This window comes from Macrotis lagotis, chromosome X (assembly GCF_037893015.1).
Source record: "Macrotis lagotis isolate mMagLag1 chromosome X, bilby.v1.9.chrom.fasta, whole genome shotgun sequence".
Classification (NCBI taxonomy): Eukaryota; Metazoa; Chordata; class Mammalia; order Peramelemorphia; family Peramelidae; genus Macrotis; species Macrotis lagotis.
This window is the reverse complement of record NC_133666.1, coordinates 29115893-29139937: the sequence shown is the minus strand read 5'-3', so window position 1 is coordinate 29139937 and position 24045 is coordinate 29115893. Positions and strand designations below refer to the sequence as shown.

Below are 24045 nucleotides of genomic sequence, written 5' to 3'. Positions count from 1 at the left end.
TACATGAATGTGCCTGTTTGTTTAGTCATTCCCCAACTTATGAACACCTATTTCATTGCTAGTTCTTTGCTGTTGTTACTGTCATTGTTTTTCCTTCTTTCTCAAAGAGGATCATGACACCAGGAGGGTGATGCCATGACTTGCAAGTAAATTGGATTTAAGTGAAGGGAGAAATGTGTAAAAGTCACCAACTTCACTTTCTTCTCCAATCCTCTGGTTCTAGTGGCTTTCACCAAAAGTAGTAATGTTAGTATTTTGATGTGGGAGTCTGTTTTCTTATCAATGACCTCCTTAGTGTATATGCTTAGTAATGAATGGCATCTCCAAATCAGAGGATATAAACATTTAAGTCATAATTTGCATTATTCCCAATTGCTTTCCAAAATTGTTGAACTAATCTCTCCCAACAATGCACTATTGTGACTGTCATTCCATAACTTTTCCAGTACTATTTCCATATTTTGTAATCTTTTCCAGTTTGTAGGGAGTGAGGTAAAGCTTTAGGATTGTTTTAATTTGTATTTAATTTTCATATTCTTAGTTATCTGAAGCATTCTTACACTTGGATGTTGCTAGTTTATAATCTTCTTTTGAGGACTATTTGTTCATATCTTTTAAATATTTATTGAGGAATGACTTTTTGTGTATACTTGTGTACATACCTAGATACATATGTGTGTATACATGCATACATACAGACATACATACCAGTCCATGTATATCATGTATGTATACAATGTACATATCATGGAGACCAAATGCTTATCAGATAAATTTGATGCAAAGGTTGCTTTTCTGCCCATTCATCTACTTCCTTTCTTATCTTAGAAGTATTTAGTTTGTATAACTGCTTCTAATTCTTATTTGGTTAAAAATGCATCTTCTATCTATTCTTGTGAAAACTAGATTATTTGAATTTCTTCTAACCTTTTTATAGTATAAAGTTTAATATTAATATTTAATATGACATGAAATGTTTACTTAAGCTGTAATTTTTGGCAGATTGCATTCCAGTTTTTCCAGCAGTTTTTATACACATAGGGATTTCCTTTATATAGGGATTTCCTAAGTAATTTATATTTTCTGCTTTATCAATTTACTGGGTTATTGCATTTCATTGTTTTTGATTTATCTCTCTCTCTTCTCTCTCTCTCTCCACACACACAAACACACACACACACACACAAACACACAAACCAATTTTTTGGTAAATTTACTGAAACCAGATGGTTTTGAGGTTTTCCTGCTTTATAATATGGTTTAAAGCCTGGAAATACTATTCCCCTTTGTTCCTATTTCTTGTCATAAATTTCCGTTGATATTTCCTTAATGTTTGTTTTTACAAATGAATTTTATTAGTATTTTACCTAGTTCACTAACGTATTACTTTGATAATTTGATGGATGTTCCATTAAAATGTAAATGAACTTTGGTAATATTTGCATTTTTGTTTGTTATACTGGTACTTCTCAGTCATGAACACTAAATATTTCTATAGATATTCAAGCTATTCTTTATTAATTGATACAAATATTGTATAGCCTTTGGTAGATTGATACACAAATATTTTATGCATTTTATAGTTGTTTGGAACAGAATTTGCCTTTCTCTTGTTGCCTCTTTAATTTTGTTATTATTTAGAAATACTATAAATTTTTGAAGATTTATTTTGTAGTCTGAAATTTTACTGCCTTCAGTTTCTTTTTTTTTTGCTTTATTATAGCTTATAGTTAACATTTCTAATATTATATGAAATAATAATGAGTAAGAAGAGAGTATTTTTATTTTTTGTTGCTGTTTAGTTCCTTCAGTTATGTCCCATTCTCGCTAACCAAATTTGGAGTTTTCTTAGCAAAAATAATGGAGCATTTTGCCACCTCCTACCTCAGCTCATCTTGTAGATGAGTAAACAGAGGCAAATAGGTATAAGTGACTTGCTCAAGTTCACATGGCTAGGAAATGAATGCAGACAGATTTGATCTTTGCTTTACTGCTGCTTTTATTGTGAACATGTCTATTATATTCCTGTTTTATAAGATGTGTGCTTTTTTTTCTTTTTAAGGTTTTTTCAAGGCAAATGGGGTTAAGTGGCTTGCCCAAGGCCACACAGCTAGGTAATTATTAAGTGTCTAAGACCGGATTTGAACCCAGGTACTCCTGACTCCAAGGCCGGTGCTTTATCCACTATGCCACCTAGCCGCCCCCAGATGTGTGCTTTTCACTTTAAATAGATACTTTTTATAATATTAAAAAATTCCTCTGTACTTTGTAGATAAATGTTGTACTTTATTGAACGTTATTTCAAAACTCTACTAGTGGAAGACCTCAACCTCTTGCTTTCAGATCTAAATAAATGGAATCATAACATAAACAAGAAAGAAGTTAAGGAGGTAAATAAATTGTTAGAAAAACTAGATATGGGAGATTTATGGAGTAAATTGAATGGGGATAGAAAGGAATATACATTTTTCTCTGCAGTACATGGAACTTATACAAAAATTGAGCATGTACTAGGACATAAAAACCTAATGATCAACTACAGAAAGGCAGAAATAGTGAATACATCTTTCTCAGATCACAATGCAATAAAAGTCATATGCAATATTGGACCAAGGAGATATAGACCCAGAACCAATTGGAAACTGAATAACCTCATTTTAAAGAATGAGTGGACCAAAAAACAAATTATAGAAAGAATTAACCATTTTATCCTAGATAATGATAATAATGAAACAACATACCAAAACCTATGGGATTCACTCAAAGCGGCTCTCAGGGGATATATTATAGCTTTAAATGCTTACATGAATAAATTGGATAAAGAGGAAATCAATGAACTAAACATACAACTAAAAAAATTAGAGAAAGAAAAAATTAAAAATCTCCAATTAAATACGAAATTAAAGGAGAAATTAATGAAATCAAAAGCAAAAAATACTATTGAATTAATAAATAAAGCCAAAAGTTGGTATTGTGAAAAAAACAATAAAATTGTTAAACCCCTCGTCAATTTGATTAAAAAAAGAAGAAAACCAAATTGCTAGTATCATAAATGAAAAAGGTGACCTCACCACCATTGAGAAGGAAATTAAATTAATAATCTGAAATTATTTTGCCCAACTCTATGCCAGTAAATTTGATAATCTAAGTGGAATGGATCAATATTTACAAAAATCTAAGTTGCCCAGGTTAAATGAAGAGGAGATTAAATACCTAAAATACCCTATCTCAGAAAAAGAAATTCAACAAGCCATCACTGAACTTCCCAAGAAAAAATCTCCAGGGCCTGATGGATTCACAAGTGAATTCTACCAAACATACAAGGAACAGTTGCATCCAATTCTATATAAACTCTTTGGAATAATAGGGAAAGATGGAATTCTGCCTATCTCTTTTTATGAAACCAATATAGTGCTGTTACCTAAACCAGGAAGAGTTAAAACAGAGAAAAAAAATTATAGCCCTATCTCCCTGATGAATATACATGCAAAAATCCTAAATAAAATCTTAGCAAAACGATTACAACAAGTCATCACTAGAATAACACATTATGATCAAGTAGGATTTATCCCAGAAATGCAGGGATGGTTCAATATCAGGAAAACTGTTAGGTTACAAACCTATCAGAAATTATATGATCATATCAATAGATGCTGAAGAAGCATTTGACAAAATACAGCATCCATTCCTACTAACAACACTAGAGAGTGTAGGAATAAATGGACTGTTCCTTAGAATAATTAGCTGTATCTATCTGATATTCAAAGGGGAAAGGTTAGAGGCATTCCCAATAAGATCAGTGGTGAAACAAGGTTGCCCATTATGACCACTACTATTCAATATTGTATTAGAAATGTTAGCATCAGCAATTAGAGAAGAAAAAGAAATTGAAGGAATTAGAATTGGGAAGGAAGAGACAAAACTCTCACTCTGCAGATGACATGATGGTCTACCTAGAGAATCCCAAGAAATCATCCAAAAAACTACTGGAAACAATTAGAAATTTTAGCAAAGTTGCAGGTTATAAAACAAACCCTCATAAATCCTCAACTTTTCTATATATGTCTAGCAAGATACAGCAGGAAGAGCTAGAAAGAGAAATCCCATTCAAAGTAACCTCAGACAGTATAAAATACTTGGGAGTCTAGTTGCCAAGACAGACTCAGAATCTTTTTGAAAACAATTATAAAACACTTCTCACACAAATTAAATTAGATTTAAATAACTGGGCAAATATCAACTGCTCATGGACAGGTACAGCTAATATAAAAAAAATGACAATTTTACCAAAACTAAACTATCTGTTTAGTGCCCTACCAATCAAAATTCCAAAAAATTACTTTAATGAGTTACAAAAAATTGTAAGTAAATTCATATGGAGAAATAGAAAGTCAAGAATTGCCAGGAGCTTAATGAAAAAAAGTGCAAAAGAAGGGGGCTTAGCCCTACCTGATCTAAAATTATATTATAAAGCATCAGTCATCAAAACTGTTTGGTATTGGCTAAGAAATAGAGTGGTGGACCAGTGGAATAGACTAGGTGTAAAACCAGGAGATGATTACACTAATCTTCTGTTTGATAAACCCAAAGAGTCCAGCCATTGGAATAAAAACTCATTCTTTTATAAAAACTGCTGGGATAATTGGAAGTTAGTATGGAAGAAACTTATATTAGACCAACACCTCACACCCTTTACCAAGATAAGATGCAAATGGTTACAGGACTTAGACATAAAAAAACAATACTATAAGCAAGGACTAGTTTACCTGTCAGATCTATGGAAAGGGGAGCAGTTTATGACTAAGGAAGAGTTGGAGAACATCACCAAAAAACCAATTAGATGATTTCAATTACATTAAATTAGAAAGCTTTTGCATAGATAAAACCACTGTAACGAAGATCAAAAGAAATGTAGTAAATTGGGAAACAATTTTTACAACTAATGATTCTGACAAAGGACTCATTTCTAAAATATCCAGAGAACTGAGTCATATTTTTAAAACAAAAAGCCATTCCCCAATTGACAAATGGTCAAAGGATATGCAAAGGCAATTCACAGATGAGATCAAAGCAATCCATAGCCATATGAAAAATTGCTCTAAATCATTAATTATTAGAGAAATACAAATTGAAGCTTCTCTGAGGTACCACCTCACGCCTCTCAGATTGGCCAATATGACCAGGAAGGATAATGATCATTGTTGGAAGGGTTGTGGGAAATCTGGGACACTATTACACTGTTGGTGGAGCTGTGAACTCATCCAACCCTTCTGGAGAGCTATTTGGAACTATGCCCCAAGGGCAACAAAAATGTGCATACCCTTTGACCCAGCAATACCACTACTGGGTCTATACCCTGAAGAGATGATGAAAAAGGGTAAAAACATCACTTGTACAAAAATATTTATAGCAGCCCTGTTTGTGGTGGCAAAGAAATGGAAATCAAGTAAATGTGCTTCAATTGGGGAATGGCTTATCTAACTGTGGTATATGTATGTCATGGAACACTATTGTTCTATTAGAAACCAGGAGGGATGGGATTTCAGGGAAACCTGGAGGCATTTGCATGAACTGATGCTGAGTGAGATGAGCAGAACCAGATAAACATTGTACACCTAACAGCAACATGGGGGTGGTGTTCTACCCTGAAGGACTCAGTCATTCCATCAGTGCAACAATCGGGAACAATTTTGGGCTGTCTGCAAAGGAGAGTGCCATCTGTATCCAGATGAAGAGCCATGAAGTTTGAACAAAGTTCAAGGACTATTCCCTTTAATTTTGAAAAAAAAAACAGATATCTTGTCTGATCTTGCTATCTCTTATACTTTATGTTTCTTCCTTAAGGATATGATTTCTCTCTCATCACACTCAGTTTGGATCAAGGTACAACATGGAAACAATGTAAAGAGTGACAGATTGCTTTCCGTGGGGGGGGGGAGTAAGATTGGGGGGAAAATTGTAAAACTCAAATAATATCTTTAATAAAAAAATTTAAAAAATATAAAGAGGGGTGGCTAGGTGGCCTAGTGGATAAAGCACCAGCCTTGGAGTCAGGAGTGCCTGGGTTCAAATCCGGTCTCAGACACTTAATAATTACATATCTATGTGGCCTTGGGCATGCCAGTTAACCCCATCTGCCTTGCAAAAAAATAAAAAATAAAAATAAAAAAAACAGGAAGGAATATAATGGGAAGGAAGGTGGTCAAGTAGTACCCAGATCACAAAGTATATTACAAAAAAAATCATCAAAATTTTTATTACAATCAAATAAAAGAATAAGAGGAGTAGATATTTTTCACCACTATGAAAAGGAAGAAGTTCTTAAGCAAGCCAGAAATAGTGATGATCATTAAGATAAAAAGTCAAATCAAGTTAATGAGCATGCTAATGTATGTCACTGTGCTAAGACCTGAGAAGGACATAACAGTCTGTCATCAAGAACTCACAATTGACTACTATGGCATACAATTGTATATACTGTCAAAAAAAAGAAGTTATTTCTTTGGTAACTACGGCCAAAGGGCAACAAAAACGTGCATACCCTTTCATCCAGCAATACCACTACTGGGTCTATACCCTGAAGAGATGATGAAAAAGGGTAAAAACATCACGTACAAAAATATTTATAGCAGCCCTTTTTTGTGGTGGCAAAGAATTGGAAATCAAGTAAATGTGCTTTAATTGGGGAATGCCTTAGCAAACTGTGGTATATGTATGTCATGGAACACTATTGCTCTATTAGAAACCAGGAGGGATGGGAATTCAGGGAAGCCTGGAGGGATTTGCATGAACTGATGCTGAGTGAGATGAGCAGAACCAGAAAAACACTGTACACCCTAACAGCAACATGGGGGTGATGACCAACCTTGATGGACTTGATCATTCCATCAGTGCAACAATCAGGGACAGTTTTTGGCTATCTGCAATGGAGAATAATACCATCTGTGTCCAGAGAAATAACTGTAGAGTTTGGACAAAGACCAAGGACTATTACCTTTGATTTAGAAAAAAACCTGAAATCTTATTATCTGATCTTGCTATCTCTTATACTTTATGTTTCTCCCTTAAGGATATGATTTCTCTCTCATCACATTCAATTTGGATCAATGTATACCATGGAAACAATGTAAAGACTAACAGACTGCCTTCTGTGGGGGGGGGGGTGTGAGGGAAGTAAGATTAGGGGGAAAATTGTAAGACTCATAACAAATAAAATCTTTAAAAAAGAAAGAAAATTATTTCTGCATCTGAGATAATCATGTAGTTTAGGATGATTTTGTTTTTAATATGATTATTTATGTTGATTATTTTCCTGATATTTAACTATTTTTATTAATCTCTGATACAAATACAACTTTGTCATGATGAATGACTTCTTGAATGAATCATTATAGTTTGTTTGACAGACTTTGTTTTTGAAGTTTTTGAATCAATACACATTTGAAATATTCTTCTGTAATTTCACTTTGCTCTGTCTTCCATGGCTGAGGTTTCAGCATTTTATTTTTCTTATGAAAGATGACTTTTCATTTTTCGAGAATATTTTTTTCATTATTGGTACTAATTTTTTTCTCTGAATTAATCAATACAAATAGGGTTTCTTGCAATTGAATATTTTCAACAACATTTTCCCTTTGAGGATGGATTATTTAGAAACTATTTGTTTTGGTGTTAATTTGGGTAATATATATATTATATATATGTATATATTTTAAGAAAGATTTTATTTATTTTGAATTTTACAGTTTTTCTCCTAATTTTGCTCCCCCCCCCCCCAGAAAGTAGTCTGTTAGTCTTTACATTGTTTCCATGGTATGCATTGATCTAACTTGAATGTGATGAGAGAGATATCATATACTTAAGAAACAGAAAGTATAAGATAGCACAATTACATATTAGGATAACAGATTTTTTTGAAATTAAATTAAATATCTTCACAATTCTTGCTCTGGATACAGATGGTGTTATACATCGCAGATACCCCCAAATTGTGCCTGATTGTTGCACTGATGGAATGAACATGTCCATTATGGTTGACCATCACCCCCATGTTGCTTTTAGGGTGTACAGTATTCTGGTTCTTCTCCTCTCAATGAGCATCAGTTTATGCGAATCCTTCCAGGCTTCCCTAAATTCCCATCCCTCCTGGTTTTTAATAGAACTATAGTATTCCATCATGGCATTTTATATTTTTAAAAAGGAGTTTTGTGTTTCTTTGGCACTCACAGGTTTGTTGGCATTTTAACTGATCATCCTTTTTATTTCATCTGGATTTGTTGTGATCTTAACCCTGTGCATTTGCTCTTTCAATTTTAGTTCTTTTCCTTTTTAATTGGATTAATCAAAGGTTTATCAATTTTATTGCTTTTTTCAAAGAATAAGCCTTTAGTTTTATTTATTATCCCTATAAGATTATTTTTAGTTTCCAGTTCATCACTTCCTCCACTAATTTTTAATATATTCTCTTTTCTACTTATTTTAGGTTTATTTTTGCTGACTTTCTAATTTTTTAAAATCATATTCAAGTCATTAATCCTTTCCTTTTTTAGTTTGTTTATGTATTGGGGGAAACAATTTTTCTACAACTTGATTCATCCGCATCCCAGAAATTTTGTATTTTTTATTATTATCATTTTCTTTTACTTAAGTATAAATTTCATGATTTTTTTCGATCCATTTATTATTTGGGATTTCATTGTTAAGTTTCCATTTTGGTCCTTGTCTTTTGTTTGTGCTCCCTAATGTCATGACTTTTTTTAAATTAAGCTAGACTCTATAAATGATGTGTTTACTATTTCTGTCTTTTTACTTTTGTTTTTAATATTCTTTTGCTCTAATACATAATAGTTATTTAAACTAAATGTGGTTCTGAGAAATATATGTGTTGTTCAGCATTTCTGTTTAGAGCATGCCATATATTTTTAGCTGTAGTTTCTCTAGCAATTTTTAAATTCTGTTTTCTCTCTGTTTTTTCTTAAATAAAAGTTAGATTGGAGGACATTGTTATCTCTTGCTTTTTTTTGTTTTTTTAGTTTTTTGCAAGGCAAATGGGGTTAAGTGGCTTGTCCAAGGCCACACAGCTAGGTAATTATTAAGTGTCTGAGACTGGATTTGAACCCAGGTACTCCTGACTCCAGGGCCAGTGCTCTATCCACTGTACCACCTAGCCGCCCCTATCTCTTGCCATTATTGTATTACTTTCTACATCTTCTTGTCAGTTCACCTTTCCTTAATGAATTTAAATGTTATGGCATTTCAAGCATATGTATGTCTAATACTGACATGGGTTTGATGTCTAATTTTTTTGGTATAATGTACTTTATTTGTCTTTTTCTGTTGTGAATGTTTATTTTTGCTTTATCTGATAGCATGAACGCAGCTACTGCTTTTTTGAATGCATTGATCCATAATAATTTTTTTCCTAGCTTCTAATTTTTATTCCATGTCTGTTTTTTAAGGTGTGTGTACTGTAAGCACAGATGCTGATGTTTTGTTTTCTTACCCAATCTGTCATTCTTTTCTCTTTATTAGATTGTTTAATTCATTCACGTTTAAATTTATGGGATTTAGACTTGTATTTTTTTTGCATCTAATATTCCTTTTTTCTTAATTAGGGTTTCTTCCATTTTAAGACAATCCTATCCTTTCTGTCTCTCTTCCTCTTTCCCTCAAGTTGTTCTCTGGCTCCTTTGTGTTACTTTCTTAGTTTTGCATATTTCCTTTTTTTCTTTTATCTAGTGATTTAATTTTTCTCCTTTTTCCCCTCTCTCAGCTAAGTAGTTGAGCAAAACTCATACTCTCTTCTACCTGTTTTGTTTATTAATTTTTAAATATCATTTTCTGCATGTTTTTCTAAAAAAAGATTTATTTCCCTCATTATTCATCTTCTCTTTCTCCCTAGTCTACATATTTATTCTTTGACTCATGCTCTTTTCATTCCTTCTTTGCTCTGTATACTCCTCATGAATTTAAAAATTCTGAGGTACCTATTTTAATTCCCCTGGCTAAACAGTTTCTATGCTATTGACTTGTTGATTTTGCTCTAGTCTCCCTTTTTCTGTTCTGGCTCAAATACTAATGCCTGCAGGTCATAAAGAGGATTGAAGTATTGCCCCTTTGTAGGAATTTTTGTACATTCATTACTACCTATTTGCTCTCCTTGTGATCATTTTCTCACCACTTAAAACAAAATCTTATGTCTAGGTCCATGTCCTCCCACTCTTTTGGCCGTTAGTTGCCCCCCCCCCCACCAAGAGATTTGATTTTCCTTCTCCTAAAGCCAGATGAGGGGTCTCTAAGCACCAAATCCCTACAGATTATGTTCATTAAAATGTCCCCATTTCTCACTATCAAATCTCTTTCTCTCCTCCATGGGAGTGTTCTTCATTGCGATTCCCTCCCACCACTGAACCAAGATTTTCTCTTTCTTCCTATTTTAATCCCTCCCTTTGTCTCCCCACTCTTTCTACTGTAGGCTCTCTTATTTCATAAAGACTAAAGAAGTTATTTCCCTTTCATTGTTAATTGTAAATCAATGATGTTTCAGACCTGTTATTCCACAATCATTTCTATTTAAATTCCACTTTCACGTAGTTCACCTTGTGTACTGTTAGATAGAAATCCCTTAATGGTACATCTTTGTTCTGTTGTTGTATTTGTTGTTTATTCCACAGATGTCTTTTTTAGTTTTTTCCTTCTTTTTCTTGGGTAATTATCTTTGCCTTCCTTGGTTGTGACATTCATTTAAATTTCTTGTATTTCTATTGTTTGAGGTGCTTCAGAGAAATCAATTTGCCTGGGTCTATTTTTCTTTGTAGGAATTCTTTAAATGATTTTTTTTTCTTTGAATGTCTATCCTTTATTAATAGTTAGGCTCAAATTTGCAAGGTATGCCACTTGATGTTGCATATTGAGCTCCTTTGCTCTCCAGAACACATTATTCCATTTTTTTAGGTTTTTGCAAGGCAAATGGTGTTAAGTGGCTTGCCCAAGGCCACACGGCTAGGTAATTATTAAGTGTCCGAGACCGGATTTGAACCCAGGTAGTCCTGACTCCAAGGCCGGTGCTTTATCCACTACGCCACCTAGCCGCCCCTAAAAGACCTTTTTTTTGTTTTGTTTTGTTTTGTTTTGTTTTTTTGCAAGGCAAGGCGGTTAAGTGGCTTGCCCAAGGCCACACGGCTAGGTAATTAAGTGTCAGGCCAGATTTGAACTCAGGTACTCCTGACTCCAAGGCCAGTGCTCTATCCACCACACTACCTAGCTGCCCCATTCCATTTCTCATTGTTCTTAGAGGAGGGAGGACTGTAGTACAGTCTTGTGTTATTTGAATTTCCTTTCCTATATATATTTTTGAAGATCTTTCTCCTGGACGTTTAAAGAATTTATTGATTTTCATTGAAATTGTCAGGTTTGGGGAGGCTAGGTGGCGTAGTGGATAGAGCACCGGCCTTGGAGTCAGGACTACCTGGGTTCAAATTTGGTCTCGGACACTTAATAATTACCTAGCCGTGTGGCCTTGGGCAAGCTACTTAACCCTGTTTGCCTTGCAAAAACCTAAAAAAAAAAAGAAATTGTTAAGTTTAATTAGTATGTATTTGCAATATAATTGTGTTTTGTACTGATACCAATCTATACATTCTTTTTACTGGTACTTTGTTTTTCAGAATTCTGGATATATTTCTTACAACATGCTGTGCAGGTTTTTTGTTTGTTTTTTGTTCTGTTCTTCATGGAGACCTGTAATCCTTTCATTGTCTATTCTGTCTTTATGATCAATGTTTTGCTAATATAGCAATTATGTTTTCTTTTTTAAAAATATTTTTAGGAGCGGCTAGGTTGCACAGTGGATAGAGCACCGGCCTTGGAGTCAGGTGTACCTGGGTTCAAATCCGACCTCAGACACTTAATAATTACCTAGCGGTGTGGCCTTGGGCAAGCCACTTAACCCCATTGCCTTGAAAAAAAATCTTTAAAAAATTAATAAATAAATAAAGATATTTTTAGAAAGATTTTATTTATTTTGATTCTTACAATTTTTCTCCTAATCTTGCTTCCTTCCCCCAATCCCCATGGAAGGCAGTCTGTTAGTCTTTACATTGTTTGTATGGTATCCATTTATCTACATTGAATGTGATAAGAGAGAAATCATATCCTTCAGGAAAAAAGTAAAGTATAAGAGATAGCAAAATTATATAATAACATTTTTTTAAAATTAAAAATAATAGTCTTTGGTCTTTGTTCAAATTCCATGATTCTTTCTGCAGATACAGATGGTATTCTCCATTGTAGATAACCCAAAATTGTCCCTGATTATTGCACTGATGGAATGAGCAAATCCATCCAGGTTGATCATCACCCCCATGTTGCTGTTAGGGTGTACAATGTTCTTCTGGCTTTGTTCATCTTGTAAGAGTTATTTTTTTAAACAACAAATCCCCCAACTATTCTGAAAAGCAATTTGGAATAAAGCTCCAAGTCACTAAACTATGTATACCCTTTGACCCAGGACTGCTGTGATTGGGTCTATATCAAAGAGGTGGAATAAGGTAGAAAAGGTCCATATGTACCCAAATACTTACTGTACTTCTTTTTATAATACAAATAACTGAAAATTGAGGTGGTGTTTATTAGTTAAGGAATAGCTGAACAAATGATGGAATAAAAACTCTCTTTAATAAAAAACTTTTGGGAAAATTGGAAATTAGTATGGCAGAAACATGGATTAGCTCAACATCTCACTCCCTATACCAAGATAAGATAAAAATGGATACAGAATTTAGACATAATAAAACAATATTAGAAGCAAACTAGGAGATCAAGGAATAGTTTACCTGTCAGATCTATGGAAAGGGAAGGAAATTATGACCAAGGAAGAGATGGAGAACATCATTAAAAACAAACTAGACAATTTTGACTATATTAAATTAAAAAGCTTTTGCACAGAAAAAACCACTGTAACCAAGATCAAAAGAAATGAAGTAAATTGTGAAACAATTTTTACAACTAGTATTTCTGACAGAGGACTCATTTCTAAAATATACAGAGAATTGAGTCAAATTTAAAAAAAATTGTGTTTTCATTTAACATTGTTGCTTTTTGCTTCTCTTTTTCCAAATCAGCCTTTTATTCATGTATATTTTCAATCCCAATCCAGTTCTTTCTTTTGTTTCTCTGGTGAATTATACTGACAGGGACTCAAGTTGTTTTAGTCTGTTGGTTATTTTTGTTATGCATGTCATATATTCTCTTTTCATGATTCTTATTTATCTTTTAAATCATTCAGGAATATTATTCTGTGACTCCATGCTCTCATGAATATCCACAAGACCCTCTACCTCAGAAATGTCAAACATCTGATCTTCATGTGACCCATGAAAATCCCAAATGTGATCAAAGCAAGATTAAAATATAGTTCCTATCTCATTTTTAAAAATCAGTTTTTCTTGATATTTTCTGTCTCTTGTATCACCATGCATCACCATGTATCTGTTTCCTACCCTTCCCAGAAAGCTACTCCATGTCATGAATGGTGAACCTATTTTTAGGCAGGGAAAAAAAGTCAGTAAAACTGAACAATATATTGAAACAGTCATAAAATAATTACAATGTGCCATACCTGTACTGGACTTTTGTTTTACACAAATAGGTAGATTGAAGCTGTTTGCTCATATCTCTTCATTGGAATCCTGTTTGATTTTTGTAATATTGTTATATTTACTTTTTTGATGTATTTTTCTTTCAATTTAAATTGTTTTAATCACTGTATATATTACTTTCTTAGTTTTGCTTATTTCATTCTTAATTAATTCCTATAGATCATTTCCTGCTTCTCTATTTGTCACACATCTCTTCTTACAGCACATAATATTCCATTAAGTTCATGTTTGTTTAATCATTCCTCAAACCATGGGCACCTACTTTGTTTCTAATTCTTAGCTAACATAAACAGTTCTCTTGTAAATATTTTGGAGTACATGGAGACTTTTTTCCTTATTGATTGATATCTTCCTTGAAGTATGAGCCCAATAATGGATTCTCTGATTCAAAGGATATGATTTTAGTTACTTTATCTATATAATGCCAAATATCTTTATCAAATGGCTATACCATTTCATAGCTCCTCCCACAATGGATAAGTCAGCCTATCTTTCCATATTCTTTCCTGTATGAACTATTGCCAATTTGCCCAATTTGCAGGGTGTGAGGTGAAACCTCCTGATTATTTTGATAGGTATTTCTCTTACTATTATTGATGAAAAATTCTTTCATGTGGTTGTGAATACTTTGTAATTCTTTTCAGAACTATTCATATCATTTGATCAGTTATCTATTGGGGAATGGCTATTAGCCGTACACACACACACATATCTCTTAATACCAAATCCTTATTAGAAAAATTTGATAGAAAGCCTTTTTTTTCCCATTTAAACACTTCCATTCTTGTCCTAGACATATCACTGTTGTCTGTGCTGAACCTTGTCACTTTTTAACAATTATGTTTTATCTTTTGTAACTGCCGCTATCTCTTATTCGCTTAGAATACATCTACCCATAGCTGTGAGAGGTACATGATTTATTTCTCTTCTGATATTTTCATAGTATAATCTCTACTATTAAGATCATATATCTCTTTAGAATATATTATGAAGTATAGTTTAAGGTGTTTAGATTAAGCCAAATCTTAGTCAGACTCCTTTCCGGTTTTCCTAGCAATTTTTATTAAATAGGGAATTTTTCCTTAGGTAATTTATGTGTTTTGCTATATCAAGCATCAAATCATTAAGTTCTATTGCTTCTGAATCTCCATTGTCTAGTCTGTACTTTAACCAATCCAAATGGTTTTGATGACTGCTGCTGTTTAATGTAGTTTGAGGTTTCAGAGTGCTATTCCCCCTTTACCCCTCCTTTTTATTCTTTTTTCTTGATATTCTAGAATTTTTGTTTGCCTAAGTGAATTTTGTTGTTATTTTATCAAGATCCATAGAGTAAACCCTTTGCAAGTTTGTTATATAATTAATTTAGGTAATATTATCAGTTTTAATATATTATCATAACCTGGGTATAGGTAATGATTATTTCTCAAGCTATTTAAGTTGGTTTTTCTGTCTTTAAGACTACTTTGTGATTAAATTTATATAAATCTTTTATATACAATAAAAGGTTGATCTTGAATTACTCTATGCATTGTGTAGTATTTGGAAAGCGATTTCTCTTCCCATTGTTGCTTCTGTTTTGTTATTATTTTATATACATGCTGTTGATTTTTTTTTGCAAGGCAATGGGGTTGAGTGACTTGCCCAAGGCCACACAGCTTGGTAATTATGAAGTGTCTGAGGCCGGATTTGAACTCAGGTACTCCTGCCTCCAGGGCCAGTGCTCTATCACCTGTGCCACCTAGCCGCCCCCTATTTTGCTGAAATTGTTTTTTTAATTAGTATCTTTGCTGATTCCCTAGGATATTCTATAAACCATACTGTTCTCAACAAATAGGGATAGTTTCATGTCTTCTTTATCTGTCCTTATTCCACTCATTCCTTTCTCTTATTTGATTGCTATTGTTAGCATTTCTAGAATGGTATCAAAGCATAACAGGGAGAGTGGGGCATCTTTGCTTCACTCCTGTATACTGGAAATGGTCCTGGTATATCCTCATTTCTTATGATGCTTGCTTTTGATTTTAGATAGATTTTTTGTGATAATTAGTAAAGCTTCCTTTATGCCTATACCATGTTTGGTATTTAGCATAAAGAAGTGTTATACTTTGTCAATGATATTTTCTGCATCTATTGAGATGATCATGTGACTTTTGACATATTTGTTTATAATAATATTGATTGATTTCCTAACATTGAATATTCCTTGTGTAACTCTCTTATTCATTATGAATAATTTCTTGAATAAATTGCTAGAGTCTGTGTGATAGGAGTTTATTGAAAATTTTTGAATTAATGTTCATTAATAATATTGAAATATAGTTTTCTTTCCATGTTTATCTTTTTTTGTTTTAGATATTTGGACTATTTTTGTCTCATAAAAGTATTCTGGTAGGAACCTTTTCTCTTTATTTTTGAAAATAAAATTTAAGTATGGGTATTAATTTTTCTTTAAAAGTTTGATTGAGGGGCAGCTAGGTGGTACAGGTGATAGAGCACTGGCCCTGGAGGCAGGAGTACCTGAGTTCAAATCCGGCCTCAGACACTTCATAATTACCTAGCTGTGTGGCCTTGGATAAGCCACTCAACCCCATTTGCCTTGCAAAAACCTAAAAAAAGTTTGATTTAATTCTTCTGAAGGTTTTTTTTTCTTTATAGTTAGATCTATTTCCTTTTTTGAGATTGGGTTACTATGATCTCTACCTATTCTTCTAATAGTTCAGTTATTTTATATTATTGGAGGTATTCCGCCAGGCCTTTTGTATTTTTATATTGTCTTGGCATATAATTGGGAATGATGTTTGAATTGTTATTTTAATATTTATCATTTCTTCTGGGTTTACTGTGATTTTACTATTTGCTATTTTATTGATTTGCTTCTCTGTTCTCTTTATCAGATTAGCTAAGTATATCAGTTTTATTACACTTTTTCAAAGAACCAGCTTTTACATAAAACAAGTTTCTTATTGTTTGTATTAAATTTATTTTATCTCTAATTTTAACACATCCTCTGTGCTTATTTTAGGTTAACTTATTTGATTTTTTTCAATTTTTAAAAATGTACATTCAATTCATTATCTCTTTTTCTATTTTCTTAATGCATGGTTGTAAAGGATGTCATTTCCTTGAGGGACTACTTTTTCTGCATCTCAGAAATTTTAATGATGAAACATACAATTCATGATTATTGTTTCTTTGATTTTTACTTTTTTGACCTGTTCATTATTTGATTTTATTGTTAAGTCTCCATTAGTCTCTGAATCTTCTCTTTATGGTCCCTGAGCCAATTTCTATTTTTTGCCTTATGGTCAATAAAGGATACTTTAACTATTTCTGCCTTTCCCTATTTATTTACAACATCTCTTGATCCTAATACATTTTCAGTTTTTTGGTAAAATTTCAATACAGTGGCGAGAAATATGTATATTCTTTTGCTAATTCATTTGGAAGATATCATAAGTCTTTTAACTCTTGTTTCTCCAGATATTTTTCAGTTCTTCATTTTCTCTTTTTTTAAAAATAGAGCAAGGGATATTGAAATCTCCTGTAATCATTATGTTACTATATGTGTGTTCTTGAAGCTGGGATAATATTTCTTTTATCAATTTGGATTTTAATTCATTTAGATTCATTGGATTTAATTCATGTAAAATTATTTCTGATACTGGTTTGTGGTTCATGGTTTATTTCTGCATAAGTTTCCTTATGTATCCCTTTTTGTTTTTAAAATGTTTATTTTTGCTTTGTGTGATAGGATAGCAACTTTGGCTTTTTAAAATTCACTTGATGAAATTTCCCCCATACCTTCAGTTTTATTTTATGTCTTTGCTTTTTAAATGTGTTGGTTGTAAGCAACAGATTGAAGGATTTTGTTTAATCCATTCACATTCAAAGTTATAAAAGTTAGGCTTACATTTTCTTTCATCTGTTTAGTTATGATTTCCTCCCTGTTCAGGTACTTATTTTTTTTAAGGTGGCCCTGTTCTCACTGGGTTTCCCCCCTCATCCCTGCTACCTTCTTTTCATTTGTTACCTCTTTCTCTTTATGATTCAATTAGTCCTTTATTCTCTTTTCTTCTTCAAATTTGTTTTTATCTTTCTCCTCCTCTTTTTTTTTTTCCTTGGTTAAGTAGGTTTCCTCTCTCTTCTGCAGTTATTTCTGTTTATTAGTTTGTAAAATTTCATTTTTGCTCCCTTTCCAGAAAGGTATTCTTTTACTTTTGTAATTATCCATCTTCTCTTTCTGTTAATTCTAGACCCCGATTCTTTTTTAGCTCAATTTATTTCAGTGGGAATGAGTTCTAATTGGGAATGAGCTGTAACTCTTGGCATGAGTTTTAACATCACCATTCCCCACAACAGTTCTATATGTCTTTAGTTTAAATAAGCACTTATTAAAAATCAGAGGCATTTCCATTATACCAATGGAAAATTTTGGACTTGAAGTCCAGAGAGGAGATTGTAAACTTAGTCAAATTCAGCCTTTCTAAGCCTGTTTCCTTATGTACAAAATTCAGTATCTCACAGTGTTTGGTGTGATCAAATGAAAAACATTTTACAAGTCTTAAATCATAATCTTTTAATCATAACTTCTTAGTTGCTTCTAACAAGTAGGAATATTAGCCTCTCAGTAGAAGGGGACCCAATGGACAATAGAAAATATGTGGAAGGTGTAATGAGGTTGAGCCAGATTGCCAACAATCTGTTGCCTGCCAAAATGTGGTTCAATTCCTACTAAAAGAGATAGGTCATCCCTTGCCAATAGAAATTTTGAGCAAAGGATGAAATTTGGAGTTTTGCATTAGTGTTGATGAATTATTTAAACCTCCTTAGGAAATGTATGGGTTAGATGCTTTTGGGGGGGGGGGGGGGCTTATATAAACCTGTGAAAAAATCCAAGTCTGACCTCATTTTTCCTAACTGTGTGACCCTGGGGTAGTAATTTAACCTCTTTCTTTCTTTTTGCTCCTTAACTGAAAAAAGGAGGACAATAATAGTACCTATCTCCCAGGGCTGTTGTCAGGATCCAGTGGAATGTTTTTTAAAGTGCCATGCACTTAGTAGGTGGTGAAAAAAATGATTATTCCCATCCCTTCCCCTTAGTTCTTTACCCTTTCTCAAAGTATGGTTTTAGGAATCAAGGACTACCTTGAAAATTTTTGCCCCTCCCTTTATTTTGCTTTTGAACCCATTTATATTGCAGTGAAGACCATCTTGTTTTATATGCTCACCTTGGATCATGTTTCTGATCCTCGATGCCTCCAGCTCTTCTTGATTCTGATGTGGATACTGCTTTTTCTGTTTGTCCCCAAAGGGTGAAATCCAATCCTTCCCAAACCAATTTTGGCTTATTACAGGATGCTCCAGTCATCTCTTCATGTGGGACCTTCCCACCCAGGGCCCTACTTTGCCCCTTGAAATTGGGATGATTCCCCATCCATCCCAGCATACCCTCTGCCCATGAAGTTCCCATTTAGATCCCATCCTGGGGCCCATGTTGAAAGATGCAATACTCTAAGGGTAAAGATTGGTCATTGGGACCCTCACAACCCAAAGTTGTTGCTAACTAAGGGATTCCCAGCTGACTATTTTGTGACCACCCCCTGGCTATGTGGGGGCCCTTCCCCCCCTCCCAAACCTCCCTCCCTTCAGAAACCTCCCCCAAATCCAAAAACCTTCTAGAAATAATCAAACAGAGATAGATTTGCTGAATAATCTCTACCACTTTAATTTAGGTGTACTAGTAGTACTAAGTTAATTCCAATTTTGACCTGTTTTTAAAATAGTACCAAATATCATTTAGAAAAGTCAAGGATTTCTGTAAACAAAAAGTACAGCCACGAAAACAGTAAACAATTAAAGCGCAAAGAAACACCAAAGAGAGGGCACAACTTGCCCCTTTTCAGGGGTGCAGTAGATGATGATTCCAGTTCAATACCTAGCTTAAAAAGTCACTTTTCTAAAGTCCAATTCTTGTTGTAGAACTATCTTATGAACTCAAAGCTTGCTGCTTTCATACAAACAGTCCCTTTTTGAAGCTAAGTAAAGACAGATCTGCAAGAAAGGTAGAATGTGCCTCAGAAGAACTTATTTAACAGTCAAAACAAAAATTGATGAACACTAAAGTCCTCAAAAACTTTTCAACACAGGAACAAGACTTTTTCACTGGGGTGGGTAAAACAGGCATCTGGGTGTCACAGGATGATGTTTCACTTGTATTTGTGTTGTTATGAGCGCCACAGATGGTTTTTTCTTCATTTTTCAAAATTTTTTTTTACTGAAGGTTACAGGCGGTTTGGGGTTCAGCCTCAACTTCCTCCTCTTTCTCAAACTGGCCCTTTAACGCCCCCTTTCTGTGTACAACTTCAAAGTTCCGAGATAATCTTCTTTTCCTTTCACCTTCTTGTTCTTCCCCCTCCTCCTCGGAGTCGGAAGCAATGACACCTGCCCCGATACCTGGTTTCCCCAGTTTTCTTTTTGGGTCAATTTCTTTCTTCATTTCTTTTTTGCCAAGATCTTTTTTGGGCTTCTCTTCTTCCTTCTCGCTCTCCTCCTCCTTTCTCAGCTGCTTTTTGGGGGGCTTTTCTTCCTGCCCCTTCTTCTTGCCTTTATCCTCCTCAGAAGCCCCCTCCCCTTCTCCAGGATTGGTCAGCTTGTACATCTTAGCTTTCCCCTTGGGGTTGTTCATCCTCACTGCAGCAGGGGTAGGGGAGGGAGGAGGCCAGGGTTTCCCCTTTTTGGGACTCACCTGCGGAGTCATCACTGTAGTGGTGGAGGTGGTAGCCTTGGCTCCCTCGATCTCCTCGGCTTCCATGGCCTTCTCGGCTTTTCTCTTCCTCCCCCTGGGAGCGCCCACAGTGATCCCGGTGGCTGAGGAGGACCCCGAGGCTGCGCCAGCAGATTTGGGGGCCAGAGTGCCATACCTGGCCTTCCCCTCCCCGTCTCCCTTGGAAGAGGCGCCCTCCCTTTTCCCACCTTCCATCTCGGCGTAGGCAATGGGGCGCTTCTTGAAGGGCTTCACGCGGGGGTTGTGGTCAATCTCCCAGAGACCTTCGTTGAAGCCTCGCCTCTTGTTGGGTTTGCCGTACTTGGCCTTGTTCTCGGAGTAGGGGTAGATGTCTTTGGGGGCCAGGAACGCCGTCTCGTGAGTGCCGAAGAAGAAAATGAGCAGCTTGTTATGCGGGGGCTTCACCACGTCGTCGGGGACCTCGTCGACCCTGGCCGGCCAGTGCGGATAGCCCTTCATCTTGGCGAAGATCAGGTCCCCGGGCTTGAAATTGTAAGACATGCTGACGGCCGAGGCGCGGGCGCCGGATCGGGGCTGCGGCTGCTGCGGCAAGGCTGCGCTGAGCCGGGAACGGCGCGGCAGCGGCGGCGGCGGCGGCGGCGGCTGCGGGAGGCTCGGGGCCCAGAAGTCGGGAGCCGAGCAGACAGCGGCAGCTAGGGAGCGCCGGGAGCCAGCGACTGGAGGGAGAGACAGAGAGAATGAGAGGGGGCGACGGAGCCCGCCGCTCCGCCCGCCGCCCAGCCAGCAGCCTCCTAGACTGCGGGGCTGACGGCTGGGCTGGGGAGCAGCGCGAGCCGCCGCCGCGCCTGCGCACAAGCGCGCCGCCGCCGCCGCCGCCGCCGTTGTTGGCGTGGCCGCCGGCCTTGGCTTTGCGGACTCCCTCCCCCCGCCCCGCTCCCCGTGCGCCGCCCCCTCCCGCTCCCCCGTGAGCCGGCCGCGGACTGGCACGCGCCCCTCCTCCCGGGGCTCCGCTACCTCTCCGCCTCCCCTCACCCCCTCTGCCATGTCGCCTTCGGTCCCTGCGCCTCTCCTTCCCTCCCCCTCCCCGGCCCCGGTCCCACGGCTTCTCCGGGCTGCGCGGTCCCCGCGGCTCCCCGCGCCCCGCTCCCGCCGCCCTTCTCCTTTTTGTGCAATAGCGTTGGAACGCCGCGCGCTCCCTCCTACCCAGCGAGCCAGGCTGCGGGGCCTCGGAGCCCTGCCCTCCCCCGCCCCTCGGCCCCACTCTTGGGAGGGGGAAATAAAGCCCCCCGGCCCTGCCCCCCGTCACTCACCTCCCGATGCGCTTCCCGGCCGGTCCGAGGCGAACGGAATCACCGGGCTTCCGAAAAAGCAGGCTGCAGGAGGGGAGAAAAGCTGAGCATCCCTCTGCACCTGCTGCTGGTTGCTATGAGGCGCCGGGGGAGGGGAGGCCAGGGGAGGGGAGGGGGGCTTCCGTGAGCAATTACGTGCAATGCAGCTGCTTGGCCCCCCGAAGTGGAGGCCGATGGCACAGCCGAGACCCGGCGGCTCGCTAGCTGGCCCCCCGGAGGTCCATGCCACTCGCGGCCGGTCTCAGGGTGCACCCGCTTCCCCCTGTTCCTGGAATGCACTGGAAAAGCCACAGCTCTGCCTGTCAAAATCCGGAGCTGCTCTGACTCCTCCCCCACCCCCACCCCCCACCCCACCCCACCCCCTTCCCTGCTCCGGAATGCACTGTTCCTCAGGCACGGATAGCGTAGGCACTTAACCTCATACCTGTTGTATCGCCCCCGAAAATTGGGGTCCGACGCCCCAAATAGGGGCTTGCCCAGAGCACCTCCTTAGGGGAAGGGGGGATTGAATGGAAATGGAGCTGAAACCTGCCCGGGCCCCGCGGCACAGGCCAGTGCCATCCATGGAGATGGGAAATTGGGGATCTCAGCCTGTGGCTTGACAACACCGAGACGGCGAGCAACCCGCCCATAGACACACAGCAAGTCTGGTTTTTTGCGACCACCACTTCTCTGTCCGTAATCCCTTGCTACCCTCATAAATTTCACTTCATTTCACCTGTTCATCTGCCACTGAAACACCAGAAAAGGGCTTTTTTGTCCACAAAGCAGACAATAAAAAGAGGATGCCTTATGAAACTGAATCTCCAGATTATGCCATTTTCTAGATCTCTCTCAATAAAACAATCTTGTGCCTTATTGAATATGAATACATACTTACAGAACTGATTTGAACAGGGGCAAAAAGGGAGTGCAGGAAGGGATTTTAGCTTTTCAAAGGCTTTGCTGTTGTGTACATTAAACACCATACTGCTTTTGAAGTCACATCTTTTCAAAATAGTCAGTAATAATACTTAAAACATACAAGATGTGCCAGCAATTTCCCTTGTCCTTTTCAAAAAGGCAGCTTAAAATTTATTTTTAAAAATGAATGATAAAATCATCAAAATCACATGGACCCCATTATTCTAATGCCTATCTCTGGTTGATTTCCACAAAATGCAGTCTTGTACAGAACAATCCTCATAATTCAACATTTACGTAGGATCACTAAAAAGGCAACTCGTTTTTGTTTTATCAAGAGAATACTACATTTTTATAATTTTGAAATGAGAGCTTGTTTTTCCACTTGAAAAACCATTGCAACTACAGGTAGAAATTTTTGCAAGTACATTGTATTTTTGTTATATACATATAGAGAGACCATTTCCCTTTAATAATTAAAGGAAAACTCAAAATTTTCAGTATATTATTTTGTTAAAATAAACTTGTATCCAATTCCTTAGAAAATTCTAAGTCTAAAGTTAGACATACATGCATACAAATTCTAACTATAATCATATACTATATGTAACATGAAGTGTACAATTATATGATAAAGTTATATATATACATAAAAATTATATAATACCTTAAAGTTACATATATACCTAATTATAAAACATAATTTATATATATATATACATGTCACATACATGTATATTTGTGTATTCAGATACATATACAAATATATAGTTAGATATGTATCTTGGATTTGACACTTAGCAAAGCCCTTTACATCATTTTCTAAATTATTCTCTACAAATGACCCTGGGAGATATTTCCTTCAATTTAAAGATAAGGAAGCCCAGAAGCTGAGGTGGAATTCTAACTCAGGTTTCCAAATCACCCTTCCAGTAGTCTATTTTTACTAACCTGTGTTTATTGAGACTTTCTCTTCTGGAAATGCTCTGTTCTGGAGGCACTCTTGTTACCACTGTAAGAAAGCCAAGGCAGGGCACCTGACTTGCTGAACTCTGCCCTAGGTCACAAGGCAACAGCTGTATCCTGTTAGCCTTGAGGACTGTACCAACTTCACCCTCCCTCTGAAAGACCCAGAAAAAAAAGCGGGAAGAGCCAGACTGTCTAGCTTGATGTCATAGGTTAGCCCACTTCTATTGCTTGCAGAGCTGGCTGCTTCTAAATCAGGGAAAAAGACAGAAGAGATCTCTTCAAGGCAGAATGTTTCCTGCTCTAGGTGCCTTTTCTCTTTACTCCTGTGAGCTGTATTACTGACTCTAGGATCAGTGATCTATCCAGTTTACTATCCGGTTGTCCCAAGGCTATCAGGTGAATGGACTCTTCCAGGGTCACA

At 36.7% G+C, this 24045-nt stretch overlaps 1 protein-coding gene and 1 pseudogene across 1 annotated transcript in view; one reads left to right on the top strand and one right to left on the bottom strand.

Moving 5' to 3' along the window:
- Positions 1-24045, top strand: part of GPC3 (glypican 3) — an 821180-nt gene that overhangs the window by 365343 nt on the left and 431792 nt on the right. The window lies entirely within an intron of this gene.
- LOC141498276 (PC4 and SFRS1-interacting protein pseudogene) lies at positions 19367-23622 on the bottom strand (annotated as a pseudogene).